Here is an 18,031-nt window from a genome sequence, read left to right as displayed (position 1 = left end):
AAAGGTGTAGGTCACCATATATATATATATGTATTAAGACGAGGCATATCAGAGAAATGTATTTTTGATTTGCTTTGCCGAACAAAACCGTACAACTGTGGCACTCTTTAGCGTTAAAGATTAATAAAGAACGAATGATTCCAATGGGTGGAAGCGCTGAATAGTGAAAATTTTGAGGTAAAAAAAAGAGAAGTGAATGTTTTGAGACGTTGTAGAGAGCGAAGCAATGAGACCGCGAAAAGATGAATAACAAACGGTATGGTGACAGGGAAGTAAAATGCACGGTAGCTGAATACTGAAAGTTATGACGGGGAGCAATTAGTTAGTTGGTTGACATGTGTTCCGTCTCCGTGACTCTTCCCTTGTCCGAGTATCGTCTCACCGACGAACGTCAGTGTTCTGGCTGCTTTTGGTTGGTTGACAGGTCTTCAGTCTCCGTGACTCCTCCCGTGTCCGAGTATCGTCTTACCAACGAACGTCAGTGTTCTGACTTCTTTTGGTTGGTTGACAGGTTCTCCGTCTCCCTGACTCCTCCCGTGTCCGGGTATCGTCTCACCGACGAACGTCAGTGTTCTGACTACAGCTTTTCCGTCGCCATGATTCCTCCCGTGTCTCACCGACGAACGTCAGTGTTCTGGCAACGGGAGGAGGCGATCTGCACCCCCTTCAGTGGGATGGAACCGTCTGTAGCGGCGCTCGTTTCACTATTCTAGAAGACAGTTCTAAGGGTCTTATAACGCCTTATCCTAACCCCAGCAGTTGAAACGTGTCCAGAAGCTGAAAGGAGGACGAGTTATGGCCCTATATAGATTTGGTTTGTGTTAGGGTAATTTTAAAGTCTGTATAATGCTTTAAAATAATTTTGTAGTCTGACACTATCTCTAGACCCTTGGATCGGCGTAATCACGCCTACTCTTTTTCGTAAAAAACCAATGAGGGATCTTCAGCGTGCGAGATTGAACAATCTTTCGCGGACCACCGTTTAAAGTACGGTGTTTAGTTGGTTTGTGTGGTGTATGAGTGTTGTGTTGTATGTATGGTTGTGTGTTGAGTATAATTGTGTGAGATTCTAAATTTCGAAATTGCAAGTACTAGTGTTGTGTTTTCTTTATCTGTATAAAAATATCGAGAACTGTTTATCCCCATTGCCCTACCTAACATGGTTCCATAAGCTACAAGCCAGGGTAGAAGTCCTGAACCCGACTAAAAAACCAGTCTATGACCGTTGTACCCCGAGATTCCCTTTACGTTTAATGTATCTGGACGTAGGGCCGTAAATGTGGAGTTTTTTTGAGTATTTTCTTTATATTTAGTCGTTTGTTAAACAAATACTTAAAAGGTTGTTTTATTTATGTGTACTATTTTTTTAAGCAGCGAACTTTCCGCTCGGAAAACTTTGGGGGACACAACTACCTTCGCTGTATGTGAAGACTATCTTACAAATGTGAATGCGGGTTGGGGCACAGAGGAGGACACCACATACCTCCTGAATTGTCAGTATGCACCAATGAATGAAAGGATCAATAGTAATACTCCCTGGTACAGTCTCCCTGGGTATCATGGGGTCCTACGTATTACGCGGCGTATTGCACAGTGTTCAGGTAATAGGGAGAGGAGCCCTATTGCGTCCCTTACAGTGACTTAGGTATGGGTCCGAATCTCCAAATACTACACAATCTATAATTTTCAAATACCTAATTGTTATGTTATGCCCTGCCTATATACCTAGCTGTTAAATGTTTGGGGCAGAAAAAGAAAAATGATCGATTGTTTCCATATTATTACAGAACTCACAATTCGGTGATATGTGTTTCATCATCATATATTTTGTGATAATTTTGTCATCTGATTTGCTGTGGTCGCATAATTTTGTTTTTTTCTAATATTTTCTTTCTTTCTGATACTTAACATTAAGATTTTAATGAACAATGACACCTAACGGAGTTATATTTCAACTAGCGATATAAGAGGTTTAAGAAGCGTTATCGTTGAGAAAACATTTATATTGTACTAGGAACTTTTGATGTTTTTCCTCGGCGAAATCCAATAAAATTGGAAATAAAGTATCTTAGGTCAACACTGCCATTGATAGCGACATAATGACTCATTGTGTAACGTTAATTTGAACAACATGAAAGTCACTGAATTTTTGTTTGTTTTTTATTTCGATATAAAATCACCGTGTAAACGAAGTTAATTCATTTTCAATTACACAAATATTGACTCCATGTGTCGTGACATTGATTGAATGTCGCGCAGGCGCACAGCTATCGCAATTAATTGATGATATATTCATTCGGAACTCCTTAATATGGTCATTCATCATCTATTAGTTTGCAACTGACCGAGGTTCTCCGAATGTAGGCCTATCTTCTGGTATCCGCAGGAGATGTTTGTGTTGTCTAACACGTATTTATAAAGTTTGACAAAGTCCTTTCTCATGCTCCCATATCAATGGATGACAAGCATGTTATTGTAATGGCAATGTCTGGTCCATTTCATCTCGTCACAATTCTCTGTCCCATATATCACAAAAAGACGTATTGTCATGTCACAATATTGTCCTGGTGGACTTAATAAGCACTCACTCAACAAGCGATACCAGTTCTCTTTACATAGCATTCAGATTCCAATCGGTGAAAGTAAACATAACTGATATTTAATATGTTTTCATTATCTCAAAAAATCCATGAGATTAATAAATTATCAACTAGTTTACGGGAATGGCCAATCACGATATTGTGTAATGTCAAGCCGGTTCAATCTGTGTTCAGTATGATTTACAGTTTTAAACAAAACTTGGTTAGAAGCGAAATCCGGAGAAGACGTGAACTCTATGGTAAAGTGTTAGTTCTGTGACGTTCATGTGTGAAACGTACTTCTAATTAGTCTCTTTGTACTTCCGTACGGGCCAAGAAATTCGTGAAAGGGTCGAAAGAAAAAAAAGTATATAACTATATTCAGGAGACCTGTTAACACCGCGTTGTCGCTAACCTGTGTCACGTATTAGCAGCTTTACACTATAAATATACCCTCAAACAATTACCGGTTATAATTAAACTGGAAAGCACGTGCTGTTTTAATTCGTCGAGCCAGTGTAATATAAAAAAATAAAATTATCCTTTACACGTTGGATTTACAGGAAAGGGGTGCGTTCGAGTTTTGGAACGTGGTCAAGTTGACTAGGTGACAACTTAAACGTTTTGATTGTGAAATGAACAGCTATAGAGGATATTTCGGCGTGTTCGTATAGACAGCTATCCCATACAGATGACGCGACTATAAAGGAGAATTATCTATCAATGGACTGAAGTCTCGATAACGGGATTTGAATGTGAATAACTACTGGCTGCCTGAACATGAAATTTATGATCTTATAACTGCAATTATTAGCATGACAAGGGCAGCGATCTCATGACGGGTTGTTGATATTTGTCCTGTATTTTAACAGCCAGTGTTAGCTGTGAGAGTAAACTGATGGCTTAGGATTTCTCGCCTACAGGTACACTATATTTCATATAACTTATCTTTGGAGATGATTATCTGAAATTGTGTGTCATCTTTTTATCGATGTATGTGTCTTCTTTGTGATTGGAAATATGTGTTGAACATTCTTATGTGTGCTCGTCACGAGATTCTTTTGTGGCTGGGAGATCAGTATGGTTACATAGGAAGTGAGTATTAGGTGATGCTGATTAGGGTTAACAATGTCGGACTACGAACGGATACCGAGATTTGTAAGTATCAAATATACTATTATCTCGATAATATATATCATCATAAGTACACAGTCGAAACTCGTTATCTCGAAATCGGTGGGATCGTGGGAAAATTTCGAATTGTGCGAGTATTCGATTTAAGTAGGTTCGAATGTTAAGTGTGAAGTTTGGCCAGACAGTAACTTCGAATTATATAGGGTCTTATCAGAGTTCGAGTTATACGAGGTTGAGCTGTATTTATATTTTGAGAGACAAACTAGAATTTGTGTAGACCTAGCACGCTTTGTTATTTACAGATTCAATTTAGATATCTCGAAAATAAATGAATAGATGAATCAAAATGATAATAACAATTGTTATGATAAGATTTTTAAATGGAAATACTTTCTTTTATGAGAGAAACAATAAGAAAAACATACAGGTATGATTTGTATGCACCCTCCATTTCCGGGTCATAAATTACTGTCGTCGCTTATTTATCTTTATAGGGTGGAGATATTGGATTTTAATTGGTAGGTAGCTAGATAATGATATGATACAAATCTACCTCTGATTTGATTATGAAAAACTCACTTTTCTTAAAGAGCTAATTTCGAGTATTTAAAGGATTCTATGTAAAAAGTACGACCGAAAACTGTCTATAAAGACAGTGAAGGTATAAGAAACATGTTCTATCTGTATATTATAGGCCAAATGACCAGTCTTTGTTTTGTAGCACTTTGCTCATTCCGATTCTCCAGGCAGATTTTTTAAGTTTAGATTTACAATAGAGTCTGCAAGGCAATCTTCCATTTTATTTCTGGGTATCTACCATAGATTCTGTAGATAGATCTCAAGTTTTATTTGATATTATTCCTATAGATTCTGTAGTCAGATCTCTAATCTATTTGAAATTCTGTCCTATAGATTCTGTAGACAGATCTCCAGTTTTATTTGACTTTATTCCTATAGATTCTGTAGACAGATCTCTAATTTTATTTGACTTTATTCCTATAGATTCTGTAGACAGATCTCTAATCTATTTGATATTCTGTCCTATAGATTCTGTAGTCAGATCTCTAATCTATTTGATATTCTGTCCTATAGATTCTGTAGACAGATCTCTAATCTATTTGATATTCTGTCCTATAGATTCTGTAGACAGATCTCTAATCTATTTGATATTCTGTCCTATAGATTCTGTAGACAAATCTCCATTTTTATTTGATATTCACTTTCATTGATAGTGTATGTATATGATATTTTATAGAAGCTGTTCACAACTTTAAGGTGAAGGGGTTTTCATTATTTTCACTACATTTGGGGTAGGAATATACCCATAACACAGCCCTCTTGTTTATGTTAAGGTGTAGAATGTCATGATCATCCTATCCAAAAAGTTAGCAAGACTTTGCCTTCTAGACTAAATCCAAGCAGTGGAAATATGACACATATTATTTATATCTGACATCTACACACATTGCTAATTACATCTAGTGACAACTGTTTTACTTACATAGTTATGGCCCTTGAATTTCAGTACTTTCCGCCATTAAGCAATAGTACAAATCCCCGTTGTTGATGAAAACTTATTTCAGAACTAGAATTGTTGATAATTATTCGTTTTCTTAGATATCAACGGCAGAAGGCATAACAAAACATATCTAGCTGGATTTTCGGTCAACATTTGTTTCGTTAAACCGTCGGATCAAACTAACACACGTTGACCTCAAACCAAGTCAATAAATGCATAAAATTTAACTTTGATCGTCATTCTCTGTCAGTCAATACTTGAACAGTCTAAAACGTCATGGAAACACAACCTGAAAAATTAAGACCACTAAACTCCACATACTTCTCACTGGATTCAGACGGAGATATTAATATTTCTTCGTTTTTCCTTTTGTTAAAATATATACGTGATAATACCGTTACAGAAATAACACAGAAAAATATAGCTTACATTCCACCCACACCTTAAACAAAGATGGCTGAGCGATAATAAATCGCACTATACCTGTACGTTCAGTAGATATATCTGTTATTCTCCTTTAAATTATCCAATAGGATAATAATAACAACAACCATTAACTGTATTTTCACAGCGACAGAGGGTACCGCATGATTTATTGCCACATAATTTAGTATTTAACAGAAACATGTATTGTTCTTCATAAGCACGCGCAATTTGCTTTTATTTGAAAACAACTTCATTGATTAAATACTGTTTTCACTTAATAGCAAACGAAATTATCAAAATTCATTTCAATTGATTTTTATTAAAATTCTTCCCACAAAACTTAATAAGCTTAGAGGAAAAAAATCCTTACACCTACGCAAAACAAAAAAATTTGCGTGTGCACCGCGCTACCCGAGTCGCCTGAATGACGGACCCGGGTACCAGGACACAGGTATTAGCACGACCCGCACGTGCTAATACACAACACACCACCTATTGGAAAAACATAACACGGAGAAATTCATTTCATCCTTATTCCCCAGTCAAACGGATGAAATTATATATATAAACTAATCAATAGCGGATAATTATTGCTTTGTGTGTTGATTTAAAAAGAAAATTGATGAAACTACAATTCAATAAAGTGGGTCATTTGAGAGATTTATTTAAAATCTGGTAATCCGACATCAAAACTTCACAATAACGTCGATATAAAGAGGTCGATAATGTTACGCAATCTAGTTTGAAATGGAAGGTAATTTATCTAATCTCTGTATTAGGTATCTAACACTTTCCGAGTCACATGTATGTTAAATCCCGTATCTAAATTCATATGAAATGACTGTTAGGCGCAAGCTTTTCACCCAAGCAACCGTCGACTGAGGTTGTCGCTTGTCTGGCAGCGTGGGCTTTTTCCTTCTCGGTATTCTGGTCTCGTCCCACATTATTATACAGTACATGTACTTCTTTATTTCCTCCAAATGGAAGAGTTACACAGGATTGTAATTACTTTATACAAATACAAAGATTGAAAATAACCCATACAACTATTGTATTGTTAGTTCATATTAACAAAAAATATGAATGATGAGACCACTTAACAACAATTGTATAGCATCGTTACACTAAAAACCCATAACACGGACACGGTAGCAAGGTAGCCAACCCAGTCGCTTCCATCGACGATTCAAACATTGTACATACCTTTAAATTGTAGTTGTAAATATCAATCGATATATTTCTACATATAAATATGACCCGTTTAGAACTCAACATTTTATATTGTTGGTTTGGAATGTTCATAATATAATTGTATATTAGTAATGATAGTTAAATTAATGCATTGTTATTAACCCTGTATGACAAGCCACTAATTAAATTGTATATTAGTCACCAATCACTAAAAAGGAAATAAAACAGTTGAATGTTATTTAAATTGTAAGAAATAATACAGTGTTGGTTATATTTCACGCGTGTAAATTACATAAAAACTAATTATTTTACGTATTTTAATGTACAATACATAATTCGTCTTATCATTTTAATCTTTTTTTGTGAAAATTTTATCAGAAAATTAAATACTACATTAGTTTAACAACTGCCTATGTGTCTATAGAGTCTTAATAAAAAGGACAATCGAACCAGGAGCGCCTGAGTGAAATCCGAGCGCACTATGTCTTCTAACCTTCTAATCTTAATTCATCATTACTGTTGGTGATTTAAACGCGGCACTATATTGCAAGGTGTTAAATTCGAGAAGAAAATTCCGTGTTTTGATTACTCGAGTGATCTATGTCTGACATCAGAGACGTTCTGGATTACTTTAATTTTTTTGGACCAAGATTAGGATTAGGAGTTCAATGATACGAACCCAGGTCCGAACTGGCCGTTTCCTAGATAAAACCCTGTATCAATATCCCGCTCGTAGAAACACAATCAAAGTTGGATTAGCGGAGTGAAGCCCGCTCCAGTACCTCTAGGGATTATTTGTTATCGACGAACACGTAATGTATCATTACAATGCAATGAATGTCATTTAATATCGAATCCTGATCCGGACTTACCATTTCAACATGCAGGAGACGAGGCGATTCGGAGTTGTGTTTATCGCAGATCGAAAGTGTCAGAAAATCCCTATTTCATATTCATTAAAAATCAATTGTCGACAATCAATTCAGTCCTGTTGTATTGCCAATAGTTAATTTACAATGTAACGAATAAACAGGATGCAATTTATTTGCCTATAGTAATAAAAACTATGTTCCCCGGGATCAAAATCGTACTTTATGTATATGTTATATAACTTATTTGGTTTTAATCGCGATACAGTCATTTGTATCGAGGCTATGCAGTCATTTAGCACTTTTTATAGGGATGTTATTTTTGTTCTACAGGTTACAGGCAGCACCAACATGTACCATGGAGACCGATTTTATAGCGAGAAGGAGAAGTATAAACAGTTGTTAGCGTCACATGAACGTAAGAAGGAGAGATATAAAAGGCGGAACAAACATGGCAGAGATCTCCGATACGGACGAATGGACGAGGAAATCGTCAGAACCGGAAGTGAGGAGGAATATGAAAAGCCCGTCCGACAACGCAGAAACACGCGGAAAAGGAGCATGCGCAAACGTGACGACGCGTTAATGGCGTCGATTGAACGCCGGGAAAGGATCTTACGCCAGCAGATGGATAGAAACAAACAACATTACCTGTCCCCTAAGGATACCAAAGTGCCTGGCGAATATTCTCATAGGTCGTCTTTTCAACCAAATTACCTGCCATACCTGCGACCACAAATTGGCGACACCGATCACCAGGTATATCTTAACACAGAACCTGATGATAGACCATCACATTTTCGAGTGGAGCCAGTACAACATCCCTTATACGTGGGAAAATCCGAACTTCCGGTTATTCCCACAAAACCGCGATATTATACTCACATTCCGCTCCCACAACAGGTAGAAAGTGAAGGACAGATGGACTCTTCTGATACCGCACGAGAGGACGCCCGTATTAAACGAGCATCTGTGTTAAACAGGGTTGAGAAACTATTAAACGATATGAATCGACAAATGAACGATGGAGAAATCATTTTAAAATCCAAATCGAAACGTAATCAAACTACACAATATGTAAAAAGAAAAGAGGATACGGATTCCGGAGATGATAACTACGTGTTTGTGAAGACGACCGTTACTCCGATGCCGGCCTCGTTCTCGGAGACCCACTCTGACGTTGACGTGTCGCTTCCAAGTCTTCCAGCCAGTTCCATGGGGCCACAGGTAGCGTCCCGTCTGTCATTCCCGTCCGGAATAAAGGTAGGACAGAGTCAGATAGTTTATATGGTATTGTGTACTTCACAGATTCATGATAACTTTGAGAACGATTTAGATTTTTTTAACAAACAGAACAAACAGCAATACAATAACGTTTGATACTAAAGGTACAATGTAACTGGAAATATTGAGATGTTCCGTCATATTTACAGTTTTACATATGATGTTGAACTTTGCCTTTTCTTCCTGTCTTGGACCTTACAAAGAAAGATGTTTGTAAAATTTCTCCATGAAGATCAAATATCTTATATGACTGAATCACGGCTCTTGAAGGAGTGACTGCGATAAAGCTGTAGCAAAATGGTTAATTTATTTTTGAGAAAAAGATTTAATGAAAGTAAAGGCATGTGACAAAAATGAATAATTCTCCAATCAAAACCCGTATTAACATAAAGCCTCGGATACTTTGCATTGGGCTGTCCCTACCCCTACCTACAATTAACACGGAACACTATCAATACAGAACTCATCCACACGCCCCATCGTCAGTTATAGGAAATTTCAGCCTACCCCGAACGGAACTGTTAACATCCAAAATCTCACAGCTCAATATAGTTATGCATGAAAGCCCATAAATAGTTATCCGCGCATGTCAATGTTTTTTTTTTATATAAGTAGCCATTATTAATAGTAAGTGCTGTAAAGTTGTCCAAAGTTGTATACCTCTTTAGCTACCTAATCTCGTTATTCTCTCACGATTATCTCCCTTTAATCACAAAACATTTCCTCAGACTATAACGAACAACAAAAAACGTCTTCTGTAACATACGTTCAGGAACACGTTGTTTTACCCAGTGGCGGTTTGATTATTAATATTGCCGGTGAAAATGTAGAGAACTATCGTGTCTGTCTGTCCGTCCTTCCGGTTTCCAGATGATAACTTAAATAAGGATTGACCGATTAGGTTGATACAGTGTAAGTTAAGTAGGTGACTTAGTGTTGGGTTGTGATTAGGGTCAAAAGGTCGCGAAAATAGATTTTTGGTTTCCAGATGATAACTTGAGTTAGAGGCGATCGTTAGGTTGAAACTTGATACAGCGCTAGTTAAATAGGAAACTTAGTGTGGGGGGAGTGGTCAAAAGGGCACGCCTCAATTTTGGAAATAGATGCAGCACTACATGCTCGCGAAAATAAGACATTTCGGAACTTGTATTTTATTCGTCTCTGGGTCTGCTGCGACTTTGTATTGGCTAAAATGGCACGACAGGGGATGTGTGTTGCTTGTAACACTAACTGTATGCGGTCACTAGATTACTGTAAATCACTTTTAATTCGCGCGGTATTTATTTTCGCGTTAACACGCGAGAAGAGATTCCAATCTCTCGCGATTATTTGTACGAATCTCGTGATAAGATCCTTGTTGTTCCGTGGTTTACCTATATTTTTACTTCCGTTGAATTTTTGTATTTCTTATCATACTATCACAAACAAATCTGCTAGACATGACACAAAATAACGTCATTTCAAATGTACAGCTATAGGTCAGAGGTCGGAGGTTGAGCACGTGTGCCTTTATAGATAAATTTTTAAACTCCCGATGCATATTTTTTGTTGGAAAGGAGCTAAAGTTTTTACAATAGTATATAAGATGCAAAATTTTTATTTCATTTACAAGTTCCAAAATAAACCGTAGGAAATCCGTCAAGGACATAGCGGCCGTTATGAAGCTACCGATTGCCGATATAGGATATTTCCAGTGTCTATATCTCTAACATCTCATTCATAGTCATTTCTAGACAGGCTTTCGCGAAATAATGTATTCGCGAATATGTCCGCAGAGATGAAGTCGCGAAATAAGTACTCGCGATATCTAAGTGATTTACAGTATCTGAGGACAAAAAGGCGTAATTGAAAGTTCTAAAATCTGTACTCCTCTGGTTACTGAGAGTGAAATTTCTCGTGGAATTTTATAGTATTTGTTTAGTATCCATAATTTGTGGTCTTTATATACGTTTATTGACTGTTGACACAGGGCGTCGTTTATACGATTTGGTGGTTCTTATTATATCGCGATACCTCACCATACAAGAACACCTACCGTTCATGGTCTTTGTCATACATTGTATAACACACGTACCTTATGATGGTTATTATAATGGTGTAATAGTACAAAAAAATCAACATTGTGCTATCGTCTCACAAACGCTTACATTTGGCGGGTTTTACCATGCAGTATATTTTACAAATACCTGTAGATGATTATTATAATGGTGTAATAGTACAAAATACTGTGTCAACATCGTGCTATCGTCTCACGAACACCTACATTTGGCGGGTTTTACCATGCAGTATATTTTACAAATACCCGTTGATGGTTCTTATCATGGTGTGTCAGTACAAAATATTTAAGCGTCATTTCCACATGAATATCTGAAGTCCATGGTTTTTACCTATGAACACTGGCGCCGCTATCACACATGCATATTTACCGGTGGTTCTTAGCTGTGTCAGTGATAAGTATGTTACAAACATAGTTGCGTGCCTATTCGTGCGAGATATAAAGGGCACTATTGAATTTCGCCCGGACTCGTTTTATGGCTGTACTGAACCCAAGGAATTCATTAGCTTCTGTATGTAATGATCATAATATTTTGACCGGGAAAATTACGTATACTTCATCCTTTCGACGCTTGATAAATACCTTAAAGAAACAAAGGTTAATGTAATTCCGAACGGGATCACGCGCAAGGTCGGTGCTTGAAAATTCTAGTATACGGTTTAGTAATGTATTATCAGAATTTGTAATCGCAGTAGTTTATGTAACTTTGTTTTAAAAGTGGTGCAGGAAATGCTGAAATATTGATACGTGTTCATTGATATGTGTATTATACCGTTAAACTGTCTCATGAAGGAGGGATAGGATAGTTCGTCAATAACGTTAATAAATTATCAAATGTGTTCTGTGTTCGCTGCGATGTAGTCTGATACCTAAAACAGGAAGGATGGGAATGCAATATTCAGACATCTTCTAAAAAAGTATGGATGTTGTTGATAATGGGTACAATCGAAAATACATTCAAACTCGCCAGTCGAATTACAGAGACGTAAGGTGTGCTGGGAGGATTTTTTAAAACCTTTCCATTGTTCATGTATGTATGGTATACTAGAGAAACTCTTAACTTTTAACGCCAATTCGATAACAAAATTGTAAATAAGATAGATTTACTGATTCGAACCGAAGCCTAGAATTAGCAGGAAGTGACGTTTTTTATGGCGCTTGATAAGCATAATTCCCGTGTGCTGTTTGGTCCGGTGCGTACGTACAGGAGTCAGCAATACGGAAGTGTTTCATCCCTTAATAATCACGTGATCTCGCAAAAGGTAAGTTTCGCTGTACTTTTCTCAGTCCGTATAGGATACAGCACTTTTGTATAGTTTTCGTTTTTTTTTTTTTTTTTTTTGTTTTTTTGTTATGTTCCGCGCTCTTTCTTGTTTCTTTTCAAACTATAGACGTTTTTTGTTGCACTGACACCAGAAAACATAGAGCTTGATGTACTTCTATTTCGATCTATATCAGAGTGGTTATGGCGGTTTTTAATATTTGGGAGTGAGGATGGGTGCGGGGGTAGAGGGAGGGGCACTAGGCTAATAATGATACCCATTTATAGGGTACAGTTAGGATCTAAGAAGCTGATTCACACATACACTAGGGTAGGTCCATATTCACCGAGACTGTGACAATTTTTCAAATTCCTGTGATTTTGAGAATGTATGCTATGGAATGTTTTTTAAAAAAGAAAAAACAACCCAACTTATTCAAACATGTATGTAAAAATATAACCAAAAAATATGTACAATGAGATTGGATGTCAAGTTAATTGATAACTTAACACAATAATATCACACCTGAAAAAATCAAATACAAACTTTTCCCCACGCTGCTATTGGCGGTAAAAGTAGTAGTTAATTCGCCATAATATCTCGCTCAACCAGGTAAAATTCGGGGATGTTAACCGCTACCTCCCCAAATCGTACCTTAATTCAAAATTTGAAAAGAATAATGCAACTTGTATCAGCATAAACTGAAGTTAAAACCCTTTCCCAAACCAGTTAGTACACATATATGTACGTTCTGTGTCGTAGGTGGTGAACTCGTTCAATCAACAGTAACTAAACACATAGGTCTACTGCGTACTTTTAAATATAACAAAGAGGGCAAATGATATTGAGTATGTATTCATTACTAACATAGAGGTCACGATAGAGTCGCCGTATTTGTTCATGAGTGATACAATGTACGGGCGGAACCGGAAGTAACGCGACCGGAAGTGATTATTATTGTCACGTTGATTGCTTACTGTGAAATTTTCAGTGTACAACTTAAAGTTATTCTTGGTTTCTTCAAAAGATGGAAATTAATACTACTGTTGTGTTAAAACACCGAAGTTCAAAAGCACGTATTTCATAAGAAGTTCTAAAAAGTGTTTGACAATGTAACCTTTGCCCCTGTATGAGGTAGAACGCGTTGTTTGTGACTAACAATACTTTCAACTTTACAATCTTGATATTTGCCAGGATATTATATCAACCGGTGGTTTTCAGTGTTAGTTATAAATGTGAGGCCCGCTGTTCCTTTTCATCGGGACCATTCTAGTTTGGCTTTGTCATGTGTATGGTCAGACTGTGGGAACACACTTCATTTCGGGACTGAATGGAAACACAGAGAAGTATAATATCTTTTTTAATATACAAATTAGATATTATCAGTGGTTCTGGAATGTGTTACTTAAAGGCAATATGTTATAGACTAGATAAACATTCGGATTATGTCACGCCGGATATTAAGAAATAAAGGAGAGGAAGTACAAGGAATCAAAACGGTCCCCGCTTTGTATAAACACGTAAGAAAAGGTGCCCGAGACGAGAGAAAACCGAAACAGGATTATCAACAGAAACATGATTTGGACGACGATACAAAGTTAGGTAAAGAAAATGGCAAGAGGAACGTTTATAGATATAGAAAAGGTAAAAGTTTGTCAAAAAACCAATTAGAGAATGATTTTAACTTGTCTGGGAGTACTAAGAGCAAGCGAACCGTTCAAACGAGGAGACAGGGTGTACTTCAGAAACAAAAAATACACAGATTCAGAGACGTGACAAAGAGATTTCCCGTTACCTACACAAACTCATCAAAACACGTTGTTAAAAATGCTGACTTAGAAATAGTGGATGCTTTTAAAACTCACAGTAATAAGTTTACATTTGTAATGGACGCGACGAGAAGGAGCAAGGTTACTATGGACAGGGAGATAAGGGTGACTTCTGGGAACACCATCCCTCACCATACAGCTGTAGATGTGGAGGGTACAGAAGAAATAGTGACTAGCAACAGACAAGTAACAAATACAGGCATGGTATTAACTAAACAGAAGGGACAACGGCACTTGGACGTGTTTAGCACAGTTGTCCACCAACCAGTTACACAAAACAATACCATCTCAACAGAAGACGGTCCTAGTATCGTAGTGCCTAGGCGGGGGACAGATAAGAAATCGATGAGCTATTCGGTTGCTTTTGGATCTACCGTGGGTTTCAATCCTTCTCCAGCGAAACAGTCCAAACGTCGTCATGCACGTGCGCCTCGGTTGACTATTGTTGAATCAAGCGTCGCCGATCCTAAATCAGAAAGAACCGTGGGACCTGAAAATAAAACAATGTTGATGATTCCGAAAAATACCTCAAACAAACCAAATGAAACTTCAACACAAGATTCTATAAGTCAATGTCATTATGAAAAGCATGATCTCTATAGATCACGTGAACAAACAGTAGCTCGTTATATCAGTTCACTTCCATATCTTGTTGACCGCTCCACCTCCATGTCAGGGGTTCCCCTCACACCTCTTGGTACAAGAAACGGGAAGTTCGGTTACTCTGCATCATCGACGCCATTTGCAATTTCAGATGGTACAAACCATACAAAAGAAAATGAAATTTCCTCTACTTCCATGCGAAATAAACGTTCTACTGACGAAGATGGTCCTGATCAGTCACTAAACAAATATAAGGCACTAAACCCGAATAGGAAAAAAGATGTGGAATTATTCAGAAGTGGAGTGGTATTCCAGCAGGACAACGGATTAGATAACTTATCACAGAGAAGGTATCCAGTGGCTTCTCAATCTACAAAGTTAAAGGTTCTGAAAGAACTAAATGAAAATAAACTGTGGCTAGACACAGAGAGTGTGGCAGAGAGTGGTTCAGTTGAAAATTCACTATCGGCTTCATATGTTGACTTATTGACAACAAATGAACCTTTACTGAAAAGAACTTTGTCAGATGCGAATGTCCTTAGTCTCAAAGGCGATGTTCAAAGTAAAGATCAGGTTTGTCTTTCTCAAGATCAGAAGTATATTTTGCCAAATAACGACGAAGGAAACAGAGCTAATGACGTCACAACGTACGGGAAATCAGCAGCCGTAGTCAAGCCGACGGTTCGAATTAATCCCTCACAGGTTATACAGCGCGTGAACGAGGAGGAAAAAAGGAACTCATTTTCTTCCACCAATTCTAATTTTACAACAGTCCACAAAGTTCGTACAAAAGGAAAATTAAATGTCGCATCAAGTCCTGTGATACAGTCTCAAATGAACTCTTCTTGTAATTCATTTGACCCACTTAAAAATTCGCCTACGTCACTTCCCGGAAGTTCACCTGCTGTTCAATCTATAGATACATATCTGTTTCCGGACAGAAACGATAAATTGACTAGAGTTATCAAAGGCAATTATTCGTTATTCGACAGACGTTACGTCAGCCCAGGGGAAACAATGACGCCATGTGTAAGTTTTTTCCTGTTTTACGTTATTAGAAAAAAATTGATAAACTTTCACATCCCATTTCAGCAAATAATACTGCTTTTAAACAGAAACTACTTTAGCTTTAATGTAAGGATGTTTTGAGTTACAGAGCGTGATGCTGAAGTGAAAAAATGCTAATGGTTTATAAATTAACTCGGGCTGTTCATAATGATGTTTCATCATAGGTATAGCATGCTGACGGTTACATCAGCTGTCGACTATATCATAGCTACTGTTACTAATGGAAAACGTACTAGTACCTTATTTGTATCTAATGTGTGACGTCACTGAGGGATTTCTATTCGAAGAGATGATTGATACATGGTTATTATACAAACAGTAATGACACGTGATGTAAGATATAAGCATGTTTTTGATGGTGATGGGAATGAAATGGACACAGTATGAAGGATAGCAATCAAGCATATAAAACTCCTTATTTCGCTATTGCACTGTCTTTCAAATCGCCGTCTGTCTTTCTAACAACAATTATGACCGTACGTCTGACCACTTTGTCTAATCTTAGGACAATTATGTCCGTACGTCTGACCACTTGGTCAAATCTAACGACAATTATGTCGAATCACCTGACCACTTTGTCTAATCTAAGGACAATCATGTCCATACGTCTGACCTCAGTGTCTTCTCTAAGACAATTATGTCCATACATCTGACTGCAGTGTGTAATCTTAAGACAATTATGTCCATACATCTGACCGCAGTGTGTAATTTTAAGACAATTATGTCCATACATCTGACCGCAGTGTGTAATCTTAAGACAATTATGTCCATACATCTGACTGCAGTGTGTAATCTTAAGACAATTACGTCCATACGTCTGACCATAGTGCCTATCTTAGACAATAACTTCCATAAGTCTTACCGCAGTGTCTAATCTTAAAGCAATTATTTTCATGTGTCTGGCCGCTGTGTCTAACGATAATTATGTGCCTGTGTCGGGCCTGTACGTCTTAGCATCTTGTGGACTTCCTATCTATGTATCTAGTCCACGTGGACTTCTATATATAGCTAACTAAAAACTTTATCTACGATCGTTTAAAATGAATACCTCGGTTACATGGATTTATTATATATAAACCGGCATAATATTTCATAAGTAATTCTCCGGGGACGACTTTTACGAATGATATCATTCAGCTAGGCTTTTAATGAGACCGTGATCTACCGAAGCATATCTTACTGTTAAATTGATATCGCTAGCGTGACTAGGTTTAATATTTGCCGTCATACCCTATTCGTCGACAATAATTATTAATCTTTTTTATTCTTTAAAGTACCATTCATCCATCAACACGATGTTTTGCCAAAGTAATTTGTTGTCAGGTGATAAATTAAACACTTTGTTCCAATACTAATATAATCAGACGTATGTTTTGACTCCTAATGATATGAAGGTTATAATGTGACTATAATATTGATCCGCTATTCATGGTATAGCTAACTTTATCTTCACTTTGGTGTCCGACCTTATAATGACGTCACTTGACCTCATGTAGTCCCTATTTCTACCCTTAACATGGCTATCCTTACCTTTCTGTCCGTCCTAATGCATACGTCACGTGACCACCATAATGATTTACCTGTGTGTCTGTCCTAATGCTGAGGTCACGTTATCTACATAATGATTTGCCTTTGAGTCTGTCCTAATGCTGACGTCACGTAACCTCCATATTGATTTACCTTTGTGTCTGTCTTAATGTTGACGTCACGTAACCTCAATATTGTTTTATCTACCTTTGTGTCTGTCCTAATGCTGATGTCATATTATCTCCATATTGATTTACCTTTGTGTCTGTCTTGTCTTAATGTTGACGTCACATAACCTTCATATTGATTCATCTACCTTTGTGTTTGTCCTAATGCTGACGTCACGTAACCTCAATATTGTTTTATCTACCTTGGTGTCCGTCCTGATGCTGACGTCACGTAACCTTCATATTGATTCATCTACCTTTGTGTTTGTCCTAATGCTGACGTCACGTAACCTCAATATTGATTTATCTACCTTTGTGTCTGTCCTAATACTGACGTCACGTAACCTCCACATTGATTTATCTACCTTTGTGTCCGTCCTGTTACTGACGAATCGTTATCTCCAAATTGATTTACCTTTATGTATGTCATAATGCTGATATCACGTGACCTTTACTTGGAGTCTCTACTCCTTATGTGACATAACATGACCTCAACCTAAGGTTACGCAGGCCAAAC

This window comes from Ylistrum balloti, unplaced genomic scaffold, assembly GCF_031769215.1.
Source record: "Ylistrum balloti isolate Yb309-2 unplaced genomic scaffold, AGI_CSIRO_Ybal_v1 Utg370230, whole genome shotgun sequence".
Taxonomy (NCBI): Eukaryota; Metazoa; Mollusca; class Bivalvia; order Pectinida; family Pectinidae; genus Ylistrum; species Ylistrum balloti.
The sequence above is the reverse complement of the archived record's forward strand: the minus strand, read 5'-3'. Positions refer to the sequence as shown.